Source organism: Geotrypetes seraphini, chromosome 10, assembly GCF_902459505.1.
Source record: "Geotrypetes seraphini chromosome 10, aGeoSer1.1, whole genome shotgun sequence".
Classification (NCBI taxonomy): domain Eukaryota; kingdom Metazoa; phylum Chordata; class Amphibia; order Gymnophiona; family Dermophiidae; genus Geotrypetes; species Geotrypetes seraphini.
The window spans coordinates 108,769,839-108,786,246 of record NC_047093.1 but is presented as its reverse complement, the minus strand read 5'-3'; positions in this window follow the sequence as shown (position 1 = coordinate 108,786,246).

Sequence of the window (16,408 nt, the reverse complement as noted above, 5' to 3'; positions counted from 1 at the left end):
ATAGATTCAACAAGTTATTATGCAAAAACATTAATGGAAAAAAAAGAAACATGGCTATCTGAAGGAGATGTCCAAATTAAACAATGAGCATTCATACTGTCTCTGCTTTCAGGCAAGCACCTGTAAAGAAAGTTGTCAATTGGGTAGGATCATAGAAGACATATTTTTGCATTTGATACTGTATCACACATTTACATGGGTAACGAAGAACAAAAGTTGCCCCCAAAGAAGTAACACCCGCTTTTAAAGTCAGAAATTCACGTCAACAATTTTTGTGTGTCTCTTGCCAGGTCTGGGAACATTTGTATTTTATATCCAATAAATTCTTTTATTTTATTTTTAAAGAAAAGTCTAAGCAACCAGTTTTTATCTGGTGCTAATGCTACTGTAAGGAGAAGTGTTGCCGGTACTACCATTTCCCTATCTGAACGTTCCAGTAACAATGTAATATTTGACAGCTGTTGGTCATCTTGTAATTTTTCCCCTTGTTGTTCTTCTCTCCGTATAGGAAAATAGTAAACCTGGGTAAATGGTGGCAACAATTCTTCTGAAATTTCTAAGACCTCTGTCAAGTAACTTTTTAACATGTCTCTAGGAGTTGTTGTTGCGACTCTGGGAAAGTTAATCAGTCTGAGGTTATTATTCTGAGATAAATTTTCTAAAGTCTCCAATTTCCTTCTCAGATTTGTATTATCTCTCACCAATGTTTCTGTAATCTGTTTAGAAGTAACATTGGATGTTTTAAGGTCTTGTAGTTCAATTTTTAATATCAACTTCTTGGATATTTACTTTTTGCTCCAACTGAAGCAATTGGGTCTGCCAGGTCTGCCACGGGATCCCAGATAGTATCCAGAGTTACCTCTTGAGGTTTCTTTATTGTAGAGAAAGATTTTTCAAATTGGGTTTTAACATCCTCACCAGTTAACCTCTCCTGATGGCTACTCTCCCATTCACGGTTCACCCTCTGCATAGAAACCTCAGGCTCCAAAGGACTCTCCTGCTGGGATTCCAAGTCCAACCTCCCCTCTCTGATGTCCGAGGCCTCCGGGGAAGGAAACACACTGCCTTCTGATTGCTCCTCCTCCCGCGGGAAGCTGGCAGTCTGAGAGAGAGGGGGAGGTGCTCTTGCGTTGGGACTCAATGTGATCTCTAGTCCCAGGGAGACCGCCTCTGCCTTGCTACAGGGTGCCTCCAATGGGGTTGCCGATGCCGCTGACACTTCCTGCATTTGGCGCAGGAGCTCGTCGATATTGTCGAGTCGGGCCGGGCCAGGTCACCGCGAGGATCCAGTGGAACCACGGCCCTTCCTCTTCAGCATTACAAAAGGTAATTTTTTCTTCTCAGGCAAGAGGAACCAGGAAAATCGCACCGAACCGCTCAGCTGACCCTTCCATCCGCCATCTTGGATCCCTGATTGTATCCCCACTTTTGTTACCTTTTCACTCAGCAGGCCAGAAATAGATTTTCTATCAAATTTAGGATCTATTTCTGGCTGAACTTTTTTCCTTAGTGTGGGACCACGTGTGAGGGAGGACTACAAGGCCAGTTAAGACAAGCCACATCCACTCAATAAGTTCATTAAAACAAATAATATTTTTATTAAATGTGTATAGGAAGGCTCCTGTTTACTTCACATGTGGAGAAAAACCAATATTCAAAGCTACTTCTGTAAGCACAACAGAATGTTTGGGGTAGCCTGCTCCAGCAAGGCCACAGCATACATGGCAGAGGAGGTCTTGGCTCAGCAGCAATTCTTACAAGTCATTGGCCTGGTCCCTAGATCCACGGTTACCAGTGCAGTCTCCACAGAGCAGTGGCATAGTAAGGGGGGCAAAGGGGCAGTCTGCCCTGGGTGCCATGTTGTTGGGGGCACCAGCACCCCCTCCTCTTCTCTGCCCCTGCCTCTTCCCATGCCTCCCCTCCACGCACATGCACCCCTTCCCTTCCCCCATTCCTCTAGTTGAAGTTGTTGTTCGCGGCAGTCAACAATGTTTTCTTCACGACCTCGTCAGCTCTCCCGCTGACGTCACTTCCGGGTGCCATACATAGGAAATTACATCAGAGGGAGAGCCAATGGGATCGCGAGGAGCACATCATTGACCACTGTAAGCAACAACTTCAGTTAGAGATAAGGAGGAAGGGAAGGAGGGGCAGGCGGGATCAGGGAAGGAACGGGAGGCAGAGACGAGGGCAGGGGAAGGGGCGCCACTGCCACAGAGAACTCTTCGATCATCACATCAACAGTTGCTGATTGTTCCTTCATTTAGGCAATTATTTTACAGGAATTCTTCCTTTTCAAATCATGGTTCCTATAGTATGGAATTCTCTACCTTTTTACCTTCATACAGAAAGTTCAATTTAAATCATATTATTTTTCTCGGGCATTTTGTTCAGAGTTTAATAGGATGTGCTTACAAATGAACAGTACATTTTTACCCTATACCTTATGGGCTCATAATCGAAACAGAAAAATGTCTAAAAACTGGCCTAAATCGGCACTTGGACAATAAGTAACAAAAGGCAGCCAAGTGCTGATAATCGAACCGGATTTTGGACGTATTTAAAAACGGCTTAGGCCTTCAGAATGCTGCTGAACGACCAGAGTTATAAGGGGTGTTTTAGGAAGAGTGGTGAGGGTGGGATATGGGCGGGACGTGGGCCATCCTAGACTCAGTCATACTGCATGTATAACTGAAAGTTTTACAACACTGCCTAGACGGAACTTGGATGTTGTGACTTAGGCGATCTAAAACCAGGTCTAAGTCCACAGAAGTTATCCAAAGTGACTAGATAACCACTGCAGACACAAAGTACAGACCCCCACACACTGCCCCAGCGATCATTGATCCCCCTCACCCCTATAAAAATCATATTAACAACTTTACATATCTGCCTCCAGAACATCAGCACCTGGCAGTCTGGCATAGGAAAGCCTAGTAGAGCTGCAGAGGTGGCTTAAGTGGTGTTGGGGATGGGTGAGTGAACCATGGAGAGGAGGACTCAGGCCTATGTGTTATTATATATTTTATATACATTGACTGTATGTATCTTTTCTGTTGTGAACCATAAGAACATAAGAACATAAGCGTTGCCTCTGCCGGGTCAGACCAGGGGTCCATCGTGCCCGGCAGTCCGCTCCCGCGGCGGCCCCCCAGGTCCATGACCTGAAAATGTTCCCTACCTAACCTAAAATATCCATACCCTATTCGCTCAATGTCCTGTAAGGTAAACCTCTATCTGTACCCTGTTATTCCCTTTGCTTCCAGGAAATCATCCAGTCCCTTTTTGAACCCCAGAATTGTACTCTGTCCTATCACCTCTCCGGGAAGAGCGTTCCAGGTGTCCACCACCCTCTGAGTGAAGAAGAACCTCCTTGCATTCGTTATGAATCTGTCTCCTCTCAGTTTTTCTGAATGACCTCTTGTTTTAGTTGTCCCTGCTAGTCTAAAGAATCTGTCCCTCTCCACCTTCTCTATGCCTTTCATGATTTTATAAGTTTCTATCATGTCCCCTCTCAGTCTCCGCTTCTCCAGGGTAAAGAGCCCCAGTCTGTCCAACCGTTCGGCATATGAAAGGTTCTCCATACCCTTTATCATCCTCGTTGCCCTCCTCTGGACCCTCTCGAGTATTGCCATGTCCTTCTTGAGGTATGGCGACCAGTATTGGACGCAGTATTCCAGATGTGGGCGCACCATTGCTCGATACAGTGGCAGGATAACTTCTTTTGTTCTGGTAGTGATACCTTTTTTGATAATGCCCAACATTCTGTTCGCTTTTTTTGAGGCCGCTGCACATTGTGCCGCCTGCTTCATTGTGTTATCCACCAATACCCCCAGATCTTTTTCTTGGCTGCTTCCCCCGAGTACCCTCCCTCCCATCGTATAGCTATACATAGAGTTCCCCTTTGAACCGCTTTGAACTTTTGTTATAGCGGTATACAAAAAAATAAATTATTATTATTATAAGCCACTCTAATCACTGCATTCATGGTGAAAAATGTGCACCCCCCCTAAAACCCTCAAAACCCTTTTGTACTGCCTTATAAGTGGCTCCTGCAGCCATAAAGACTATTGGGGTGGGTCTAGGAGGAGGTTCTGGGGTTTTTTGGGGGGGACTTACCATGACCTATAAGGGAGCTGTAGTTAGATGTTTATGTGGCACCCTTTTTGTGAAGTTCACAGCAGTGCCCTGTAAGGTACCCCATTACTCTCATGCCATTTCTGGGTGTCTAGTCCATCACTTTTCTGGCCCCTCCCATGCCCAAAAGGTCTTTTTCTAGGCGTTTGTGACTTGGACAGATTTTTGGACTAAATTGGGGTATAAAGATGGACGACTTAGTGGTCTGGACGATCAGACAGCTGGACGTACAGTTGGACGATTTTTGAAAAAAAAAAAAAAAATATATGCTGGATGTACTTTTTGAAAATGGGCCTTTTCCTGTGTCCGACTTTGGGCGACTTGCGACTTAAGCCAAAACTGACTTAGATATTTCTTTTGATTATGCCCCTCTATATGTTTTTTCCTTTTCCTGTTTCCCATACCCTAGACTTTATTGTAATCAATCCATTCTTCTTTTCCTTATGTTTTAGAGATGTTTGTAGTGTTTGTGTTAGTTTATTATCTTTGTTTGGTCCCCCTTTTTATATTTTTATTATATTGTAAAGCACTTAGACTTTAACCTTGGTTTTAGAATTGCGGTATATCAAATTAATTGAACTTGGATTAGGCAGGCCTGCAGCCGGCCAAGTCAAAACACAACTCTTAAGGTTCCCATGTGAACTTGGCCTACCTGAATGCAGTGTTTGCAGTTTCTCAGCTTCGAGGTGGAAGCATCTACAGTGGGTCTTGCTGCTTCCTTCTGGGCTTCCTTATCTAGCTCTGACCCAGTATTTTATACTGGGTCATGTAATCATGGCTCCACCCCCCCATGTCACTTATCCCGTACATGGGACTAGGGTTTTAAGATAACCTTGATACTGTGAGGGAGTGTTCCTGAGGGAGAGTAACAGCATTCTGTAGACTCCCTAACTTTAAGTACTTAAAACTGAAGTACTTACATTTGGGCTTGGTATTTCTTCACCTAGTTTTTAGCACCTGTTATTGTATTTATGGAAATGACATTTATTTATTTATTTAGATTTTTATCCCGTCCTCCCAGTAGCACAGAACAGTCTACAAGCAAACATTCACAGTGGAGTACATTTGGACAATACAAAGACTATACAGTAGTTTAAATACAAGGACTATACAGTAATTTAAGTACAGGTTAAGAATGGACTGTACAGTAATTTAAGTAGAAGTTTCGAATGGGTAAGAGAGGTTAGAGGAAAGGGGGGTTTAAGGGGGGTGAGGCGTAGACTATGGTTGAATTTTAGTTGAAGAGGAGGGTCTTTACCGCTTTCCGGAAGGTCATCAATTATAATAATAATAATAATTTATTTTTTTGTCCGGAAGGTCATCAATGTAGTTGCCTACTCATATTAATACTCAAACCAGAATTCAATATATAGTTATGTTTAAATTATCTTTATTAAAGAGAATCAAAATTCCAATATAAACAAAGGAATTTCTACAAGGTAACTGACCAAACATCCAGAATGAATTATCAGATATATACTTTTCTTACACTCCTCCCCTCCCATCCCTTGTAAATCCCAAAGGTACATCACTGAAAGTTAAGATTCTACTATATGCTGCTGCGGTTAATGTCAAGCCAAAAAGACTTTGTGTTTATTTATTCAATTCAGCACATTTTTGTTTTAACATGATACTACATGACTATTTTTCAGCAATTTGCAGACTTATTTCTTCTGCAATATTTACATAGAAACATAGAAGATGACAGCAGATAAGGGCCATAGCCCATCAGGTCTGCCCACTCTACTGACCCACCCCCAAGTCTACTATCCTAGGGATCCCACTCCTGGTGACAGGTTTCCTTGGCTTAACCCTCTAAGGGATCCCACATGGGCATCCCATTTGCTCTTAAATTCTTGCACGCTGTTTGCCTCGATCAACTGCACCGGGAGCTCGTTCCAAGGATCAACCACTCTCTCGGTGAAGAAATATTTCCTGGTGTCGCCATTAAATTTCCCACCCCTGAGTTTGAGCGGATGCCCTCTTGTAGCTGAGGGTCCTTTGAGAAAGAGAATCTCTTCTTCCATCTCGATACGGCCGGTAATATACATAAACGTCTCGATCATGTCTCCTCTCTCCATACGTTCCTCGAGTGAGTACAGCCGCAAATTTTTCAGCCTTTCGTCGTACGATAGAGTTAAATAGGGGAGGATCATTAGGGTGGGCAGACTAGATGGGCCGCGGCCCTTATCTGCCGTCTTTTTTCTATGTTTCTATGATAGATCCTTGAGCCCCGAGACCATCCTGATGGTCATCCGTTGCACCGACTCTACTCTCAGCACATCTTTTCGGTAGTGTGGCCTCCAGAATTGCACACAGTATTCCAAATGAGGCCTCACCATGGTTCTGTATAATGGCATTATGACTTCAGGCTTCCGGCTGATGAAACTCCTGTGGATGCAACCTAACAACTGTCTTGCCTTAGATGAAGCCTTCTCCACATGATCAGCAGTTTTCATATCTGCACTGATGATCACTCCCAAGTCTTGTTCTGTTGAAGTTCTAGCTAAGGTCTCACCATTCAAGGTGTAAGTTCTGCACGGATTTCTGCTGCCGAGGTGCATGATCTTGCATTTCTTAGCGTTGAAGCCCAGCTGCCAGGTCGAAGACCAAAGCTCCAACAAATGTAGGTCCTGTGTCATACTATCGGGTGAATTGTCGTCTCTCACTATATTGCATAGTTTGGCGTCATCAGCGAATAACGTTACCTTACCTTGAAGCCCCTGAGTTAGGTCCCCTATGAATATGTTGAAAAGGAACGGGCCCAAGACTGAGCCCTGTGGTACTCCACTGGTCACCTCCGATGTTTTAGAGAGGGTACCGTTAACTACCACCCTCTGAAGTCTGCCACTCAGCCAGTCATTGACCCATGTAGTTAGTGTTTCTCCCAGCCCCATTGATTTCATCTTGCTCAACAGCCTGTGATGCGGGACACTATTGAAAGCTTTGCTGAAGTCTAGGTATACGACGTCTACGGATTCTCCCAAGTCTAACTGTTTTGTTACCCAGTCAAAGAAGTTGATGAGATTGGATTGGCAGGACCTACCCTTGGTAAATCCGTGTTGACTGGGATCCCGTAGATTCTTCTCATCCAAGATTGTGTCTAATTTACGTTTGATTAGTGTTTCCATGAGTTTGCATACTATTGATGTGAGACTCACTGGTCTGTAGCTTGCAGCCTCTGCCCTGCAACTCTTTTTGTGCAGTGGAACAATGTTAGCTGTTTTCCAGTCTATGGGGACTCTCCATTACGTTAGCTGTTTTCCAGTCTATAGGGACTCTCCATTACGTTTTTACTCATAGTCTTAGCAGTTCTATGATTAAGCTTACTCGAATCCGTTTTAAAATTAAACTTGTTATTTTTTGTTTTTCTCATGAGTGCTTATAAAGTTCTTTGATGGTACATGCTGATGTTTTGCACGTATCTCTATTTTAAGGGCATTTTGAACTGCACCTTGCTTTACTTGCTTGGCGTGTGCAGTGAATGTTTGTACTTTCATGGTTTGTAAGTTTTTTTTCATTTAAATTGGGTGTTTTACTTATGTATTTTATGCCACTAGCCTCATTTACACTTTTAATAGTTTGTCTCTCTGCTTATGCGCTGCTGATATTCTTATGCCGCTATCTTCTCTTTCCTTCTGCCTCTGCATTTATGTGCCAATGTTGTGAGCTTTATTTATTGCCTTATTTTATTTTCATTTGAGCTGGCAGTTTTACATATACACTAACGCCACTTGTTTCACTAATTCATTCATTAGTTTTTTTTTAACTGCTTATGCGCTTCTCATGCGCTAACGCTGTGAGCCTCATATTCTCTTTTTCTGGCTCACCACCCCACTTGTGGATTTCTTGCTGGTAGCCTTACAGACTTATTAAATATTTCATCAAATTTTACTGTTTTGAGGTGTTATTGGAGCATTTATTATTCTGCTTTTGCTTTAGCACATTAATATTTCTAGCCATTTTGATTTTTAGTCTTTGCTGTAGCAATCCAACTTCCCAGTGGGTGGCCTGGGTGTGTACTATATATCTTTTTAAATTTTATGCTGTTTAGTTGTATATTGTTGTTTTTTTTTCCGTTATGCCTGGTAGTAGATACTGTCAGTCCATTTACTAGCTCACTTTTTTAAGCAGGTATTTTGCTTTTAACGCTGTTTTGAGTAGTAATCAGTGTTTTCAGACTATAGCTGAGTTTGTTTGTTTTCACTATTTTTAGGTCATGATTATCTGCTGTTTACTTGCCCTTTCTTTTTTTTTACCCTTCCCCCCTTTTTATACCTCCCTTTCCAAGTCCCCTCCTCCCCTCCTTTTCCCTTTCTTCCCACTCTCTTCCTTCCCTAATCCTTTCCCTTCTATCCTTTCCCCTTCCTACCCCTTTCCCCTCCCCATTTCTCCTCTCCCTTTTTCTCCTCCTTCCCCTCCCCTTCTCTTCCCCTCCTTGTTCTTCCCCCTCCCCATTTATTCCCCCTCCATCTGTTTCCCCTTCCCCCTTTTCTTTCATCCCTTCTTTCCTTTTTTTCTTTCCCCTCTCTCCCTTTCCTTCTCTTTGTTTCCCCTTCCCCTCTTTCCTTGTTATCCCTTCTCTACTTTTCTTCTCATTCTTTCCTTCCCCTTTCTTTTCTTTTATTCCTTCCTTTTCTTCTCATTCTTCCCCTTTTCTCTGTTTTTCTTTTCTTTGTTTTCATTTTTCTCCTGTCTTCTTTTTTCTCTTCTTGTTCCCTTCTTTTCTCATTCTCTGCAAAGCTCAGCAGCAGCATTTTATTACATTTACCCCCTCTTCTACAAAGCTGCATTAGCATCTGCCGCGCGGCAACAGCCCCAAAGCCCTTTAAATATCTATGGGCTTCGTGGCTGTTACCACACAGTAGCCACTAGCACAGCTTTGTAGAAGAGGGGATTAGAGTAAATTATGTTTTTTCTTTTCCTTTTCAAAGATTGTTCTAGTGTTTGTGAACAACCATATTCTTATTCATAGAAAAATTGTGGTTGTGGCTCACATATGTCTGTTTTGTTTTGACTATGCTGGTGATATGTATATATCTATTGACCTTTATATGTGTATTCTTCTTTTTTATTGTTGTATAATTGAATTTACATAATTCATATTCATTATTTGTTTTCCTATGTTACCAGCTTGGATGATAATGTTTCTTTGTGTGTGATACATATGATATTTTATATTATACATATTTATGTTTTCATTGTTTATGTATGTATTTTAGGCTCCTGAGGCAGGCCTTAGAGGCTGAAACACGTGTATGTCGAGCCATCGCACTACACTGTGATTTGACCAATAAAATTGCACACCAACTGTTTTGGACCTCTACTATGGTTTATTGGCTTCAGGGGTAATCCAATTCAAAAGTATGGTTTTCAAGTTCAACCACTGTTCTCTGTAAAAAGCCAATAAGCCTCTGGGGAAGGGGCAGATAATATTGTAGTGCCCAAATAACAGTAAAGGATTAACTTGTATTTTAAACTTCCAAATAGTAGATACAAATGTTAGCAGTTCAGTCCAAAAAAATCATCACTTGCAGACAAACCCAAAACATATGTCCCAGCCGTGCTCCTAAGGCATGATACTTCACACAGACATTACCGAATTACATAGAGGCCCAGAATGCATGGGGAGATAGATGAAGTCTGAAAAGAAATTTATAGTTCATTTCCAAAAACTGAGTTGAATAAGACATTTTCAACAGTCTTATAGGCTTCGCAAATCATATCCTCTGTTAGTTCAGTGTGGAGATCATCGGACCACAACTGTGCCAGCCTCACATAAGAGATCTCCATTGTAGTCACACGCAATTCCATATGGTAGAATTTTAAGGGGACCTTAAATTGTGTACCAAAGATGTAGGCCATTGTAAGGGCCTCTTGTACTTCTTCAGTCAAAGATGAGACATGCAAACTTGGAACATAGTGACAAAGCTGCATATATGCAAAATTGTCTATAGAGGACACAGCAAAGTTCTTTTGCAACTGAAGCATAGATTTAACTGTACGGTCTTCATTAAGTACATGATACAGATAACTTATACCTTTACTAAACCAAGTACGGAAAGCTTTATTATCCTTCCCCAGCAAAAAGGTTGGATTATTACATATACAGTAGAGATGTAAGGAGAGACTAGGGGAGAAAGTTTCAGTTCAATAAAGTATATAGCTAAATCACAAAAATAGAGACCGCAACAAACATAAAGCTAAACTATAACAATACAGATATAATAAAATAAAGACTTCAGAAGGTGTTTATATATTTTGCATGTCGGATTGTCCTACCATAGATGAATATTGGCAAAACTAATGGGTTCATTTAGAGCTGTTACATTAAATTATCCCTAGGACTCCAGGAGAGATCTGGGACATTACAGACCGATAAGCCTCACTTCAGTGTTGAGCAAAATGGTGGAAACAATTATGAAAAAATAAAATTGTGGAACACGTAGACAAACATGATTTAATGAGACGGTGTCAGCATGGAACTTGGAGGCGAGGAGGATGGCAGTTTGAGTGCAGAGCTCCTCTCCCTGGACATTCTCACTAAAGATTTTATAACTATTTAATCCCTTCAGTTTAACCAAAGTGATTTCAGATGGCTTCAAGAAAACAACTTACATTGGATACTGTATTTGCTACAGATGGGAAAAGTAAAAGACCAAAACCAAACCCTATAACACCATCTAACACCATTCCAGCAGAGGAGAGCCGACGGAGGAGGGCTGCAGTTCTGCCATTGGACCAACGGTTGGCTCGGGGGCCCGTTCCAGCGGGGCACCCGACACTGTCTTCGCTCCTCCCCCATTCCAGCAGGGGAGAGCCGACGGAGGAGGGCTGCAGTCCGGCCATCGGACCAACGGTTGGCTCGGGGGCCCGTTCAAGCTGGACTTCAGTTTTGACTGTTTTGATTTTATTTTCACTTCTTTTTAGTTTATGATATATTTTTTAATCTCACTTATTGTTTTACCACTTATTTTGTTTTATTTTATCATTCAAATTTCATTTAAATTTCCCCAAAATTCTATTGCTTCAACGGTTTTCCCTCTGCATCTATTCTTATCTCCCCTCTTTTTAACCTTTAAAATTCCTTTAGATCATTGTAATCTTATTAGTATGTTTATTTTCTTATTTTTCTCCTCTATCTCTATTTTCTTTCTTTATTACTCTTCTAATTGTCATTTTTCCTGGTACTTTAGTTAGATTGTGAGCCTTCGGGACAGTAAGGGAATTTCTAAGTACCTATCTTACTTATAATTTTAATGCACCAATATATTCATTGTAATCCGTTCTGGGCTCTTTTGGGAGGACAGGCTAAAAAAAAAATTGAATAAATAAATAAATAAATGGGTTCAGCCAAGGGAGATCTTGCCTCATCAATTTGCTTGACTTCTATGAAGGTGTGAATAAACATGTGGATAAAGGTGAGCTCGTTGACGTAGAGGGGCATAATTAAAAAAATGTCTAAGTCCCCTTTTGGCCTAGGCCCTAAATGCTGAAAGTAGAAGCAGGGAAAATGTCCATTCTCAAAAAAACCATCCAAAAGCAGTTTTTTTAAAATAATGACCTGCCTCTACATTCAGCTGTTTAAAAACACTCAGACCACCACTAGGTCTACACTAACAACATGATAATCAACAACAAAAAAAAAAGCCAGACACTCAACACAAGAGCTTTTAGGCGAAGGAGGGGCCAGTCCTTTGCCTAAAAGCTGGATTCTGTAACCGGTGTCTGTCAAAAAGAACATCGGTTACAGAATTCCCAACAACGATTGCAGCAGGAGAGATAACCAATCTTTCCTGCTGTGATCCACCCCTAACCCCCCTACCCCCGATCGGATCAGGCAGGAGGGAGCCCAGGCCCTCCTGCCCCGGTGACTGGGGATTCCCCCTTCATGAACAGGGCAGAAGGGAGCCCAAGCCCTCCTGCCCCATTGACCCCCCCTGAATCGATCAGGGCAGGAGGGATCCCAAGCCTTCCTGCCCTGATGCAGCCCCCCCCCCCACGATCGCCACCCTGAACCCCTGATCGGCCTGCCGAACACCCCCAAGACCTGACGACCCCACAACACCCACCGCCGACTCCACGACTCCAACCCCCACCCGTGACACCCCCTTTACCTTAAAAAAAGTTGGACAGACGGACAGATCCCAAGCCCATCCGTCCAGCAGGCCCACCATCCTCAGAATGGCGGGCCTTAGGGCCTGATTGGCCCAGGTGCCTAAAGCCCCACCCTCATGTAGGGCCTTAGGTGCCTGAGCCAACTGGAATTGGCCTAGTTGCCTTAGGCTCCTTCTTTGGGCGGGGCCTTAGGCACATGGGATGGGTTGGGCCCATGTGCCTAAGGCCCTGCCCACAGGAGGGGACTAAGGCAAGTGGGCCAATTCCGGTTGCCCAGGCGGGCCTGCTGGACGAATGGGCTTGGGACCCATCCATCTGTCCAACTTTTTTTAAGGCATAGGGGGTGTGTCGGGGGTGGAGTCACGAGGTCAGCAGGGGTGTCGTGGGGTCAGTGGGGGGGGGGTTCGGCGGGCTGATTGGGAGTTTGGGGGGGCAGTCATGAGAGGGCTGCGTCGGGGCAGGAGGGCTTGGGATCCCTCCTGCCCGTATCTTAGTGGGAGTGAGGGGTAAGGGGAGTCGCAGGGGCAGGAGGGGGTGGGCTCACTCCTGTCCATTTCTGATCAGGGGTAGGGTATTAACCGGGGCAGGAGGGCTTGGGCTCCCTTCTGCCCGATCCGATCGGGGGAGGGGTGGATCGCGGCAGGAGAGATGGCTCATCTCTCCTGCCACAATAGTGATCGCCCACCTCCCAATCCACGGCACTTCGAGGTGAGGATTGCGGCAGGCACCCCGAAGTGCCGCAGTTCGGGGGTGGGGTGGGTGATAGCCATCGAGGCAGCAAAGATGAGCCATCTCTTCTGCCGCGATCGTTGCGGTAGGGGGTAGGCAGGTTGCTGGGGCTGCTGAGCTGATAAGCAAGTGCCATAAGGCAGTAAGCAAGTGCCATAAGGCAGTAAGAGGGGCCAAAAGAGACTATGAGGAAAAAAATTTTAAGCCGTTCTTTCGATATATTAAGGGGAAATGACCTGCGAAGGAAGCAGTGGGGCCGTTGGATGACCATGGAATAAAAAGAGTACTAAAGAATAACAAAGCCATCGCCGACAAACTGAACACATTTTTTATGGCTGTATTTACCAAAGAGGATATATACAATATATCAGAAGCCAACAGGCTATACGCAGGAAATGAAAACAGGAAACTGACAGGGTTGGACGGTCAGCCTAGAAGAGGTATGCAGGTAGATTGATAGGCTTAAAAACAATAAATCCCCGGGACCGGACGGCATCCATCCAAGGGTAATCAAGGAACTGAAATGAGTTATAGCTGAACTGCTCCAACTAATAGCCAATCTGTCAATCAAATCAGGAAGTATTCCGGAAGACTGGAAAGTGACGAATGTTACGCCGATCTTCAAGAAAGGTTCGAGGGGAGATCCGGGAAACTATAGACTGGTGAGTCTGACCTTGGTAACGGGAAAGATGGTAGAGGTGCTAATAAAGGACCGCATCATTGATCACCTTGACGGACACAATCTGATGAGTTCCAGCCAGCACGGCTTCAGCAAAGGAAGATCTTGCTTGATGAACTTACTGCACTTTGAGAGAGACAAGGGTGACCCGGTCGACATTGTATATCTGGATTTTCAGAAGGAGTTAAACAAGGTCCTGCATAAACGAGTACTTCAAAAAATTGCGAGCCATGGAATCAAGGGTGAAATACTTACGAGGATTAAAAACTGGCTGGCGGATAGGAAACAGAGATTGGGGGTAAATGGACAATACTCGGACTGGAAAAACGCCACAAATGGAATGACGCAGGGTTCAGTGCTTGGGCCCGTACTCTTCAACATAAATGACCTGGAAATTTGTACGACAAGCGAGGTGATTAAATTTGCAGACAATACAAAGTTATTCATAGTGAAGACACAGAAGGATTGCGAAGACCCGAAACGTGACATAAACACGTTCGAGAAATGGGCCGCGACATGGCAAATGAGGTTTTAACATGGATAAGTGTAAGGTGATGCATGTTGTCACAACCCCAGCCTCAAGACTAGGGTTGTGCCAGGTCTATCTCCCCCAAATACAAGCCTTACCCTGAAAAGGGCTAACCAGGGTGATAGGCTAAGATCAGACAAACAGATAGGGTCTGAGTTCCTATCAAACCACCAGGTTACAGAACCCTGGGGAGGGGAAGATGAGAGGGAGAACAGCCTGGAGCAGCAGGAGGTGCCTTACAAAAAAGAACAGCCTAAGAGGCAGGCTCACAGCACTGCTAAGGCACAACTGCTGGGCCCAATTAAGGCTAATCAGAAAGCTCAGCAGAAGCAACAGGTTGTACCTCCCCCTTACAGGTTAGGGCGTGTCCAGCTCAGGGCTTTAGAGGCTGCACTGAAGAAAAACAATTCAGTCTGCCCTGGGTCAGCCCAGGAAGGAGGCTCGAGTGACTGGGCTCCTGAATCCTCACTGTGTCGGGATGTTGAAATGCTTGAGGCATCCACTGTCCCTGAGGTCAACCAGCCAGCCAGCCAGAACACCATAGAATTCATGGATACTTCCCTGGAACCAGAAGAAAGCTACATGGACCAAAGCTAAGTTGGACTCTTTTGCTATTTTCTTTATTGGCTTTTGAATCTGGTTTTCTTTTGGGGCTGTCTGAAAGCACCAGGATAGTGCGTGCAGCGTGGGCAGTGCTAGGCTCACTGCTGCAGCTGTGCCTTATTTTGGGGACAGTGAAGAAAGTGTTTGGTGCATTTTTACTTTTGCCTTTTTCTATTTTGGAGAGGACTTTGTGACTGACTGTGTGAAAGGGGTAGTAGCATGGGGAGAATCCACGCAAGATCCTCAGGGCGGGATTGTGGGGCCAATTTTTTGGCGAGCTTTAATTAAGTGGATTCTGCTACTCCCCTCCCCCACCAGCTGTTTGTGAAGTTGGTTGGGGAAGGCCTGTTAAAGACCAGGCCAAGGCAGCATGTTCTGGACTGTTTAAAACCATTGGGAATAACCAGGGAGAAGGCTGGGTGTTCCGGTAGCCGTATTTTGCCTTCTTTGATTGTGAGACTGTTAGGGCAAGGCTACAATAGAACCAATTTTGAACTTACCTGCACGAAAGGTGGGGGCTGTATTTTTTTGTATGCCCAAATTTTCTGTTTATGATTGTTTTTGAATTCGTAGCCCAAATTGGGACAATTTGCTATTTGAGGGAAATAAAGTTGGACTCAGTTTTGTTAAAAGCTTTATTGTTCCTGCCATATTTTTTGTTTCACTCATAAGAACCAGTAGGACCTTCAACCTCTTTTGAAGGCACGGCAGAACTCAGTCTTTGCTGAGCCCTGGTCGGGAGCCGTTTGCAAATCCCGGCACCGGCAGGCTCACAATGTGGGTAACAAAAATCATATACATGAATACAAGATGTCCGGTGCAGTACTCGGAGAGACCCCCCCAGGAAAGAGACTTGGGAGTACTGGTAGACAAGTCAATGACACATCAGCACATGCACATCAGCGGCAAAAAGGGTAAACAGAATGCTAGGAATGATTAAGAAGGGGATCACAAACAGTTCGGAGAAGGTTATCATGCGGCTGTACCGGGCTATGGTATGCCCTTCCTGTAATACTGTGTCCAACACTGGACGCTGTACATGAAGAGGAACATAGTACTACTCAAAAGGGTCCAAAGAAGAGCGACTAAAATGGTTAAGGGGCTGGAGGAGTTGCCATACAATGAGAGGTTAGAGAACCTGGGCCTCTTCTCCCTTAAAAAGAGGAGACTGTGAGGGGACATGATCGAAACATTCAAGATAATGAAGGGAATAGTCTTAGTAGATAAAAACAGGTTGTTTACCCTCTCCAAGGTAGAGAGAACGATAGGGCACTCTCTAAAGTTAAAAGGGGATAGATTCCGTACAAACATAAGGAAGTTCTTCTTCACCTAGAGAGTGGTACAAATTTGGAACGCTCTTCTGGAGGCTGTTATAGGGGAAAACACACTCCAGGGATTCAAGACAATGTTAAACAAGTTCCTGCTGAATCGGAACGTACACAGGTAAGGCTAGACTCAGTTAGGGCACTGGTCTTTGACCTAAGGGCCGCCACGGGAGCGGACTGCTGGGCACAATGGACCACTGGTCTGACCCAGCAGCGGCAATTCTTATGTTCTCTTCTCAATTGAAGCTAGAGTAAACAGTAGCTACATTTGATTTAATGTTCTCTATT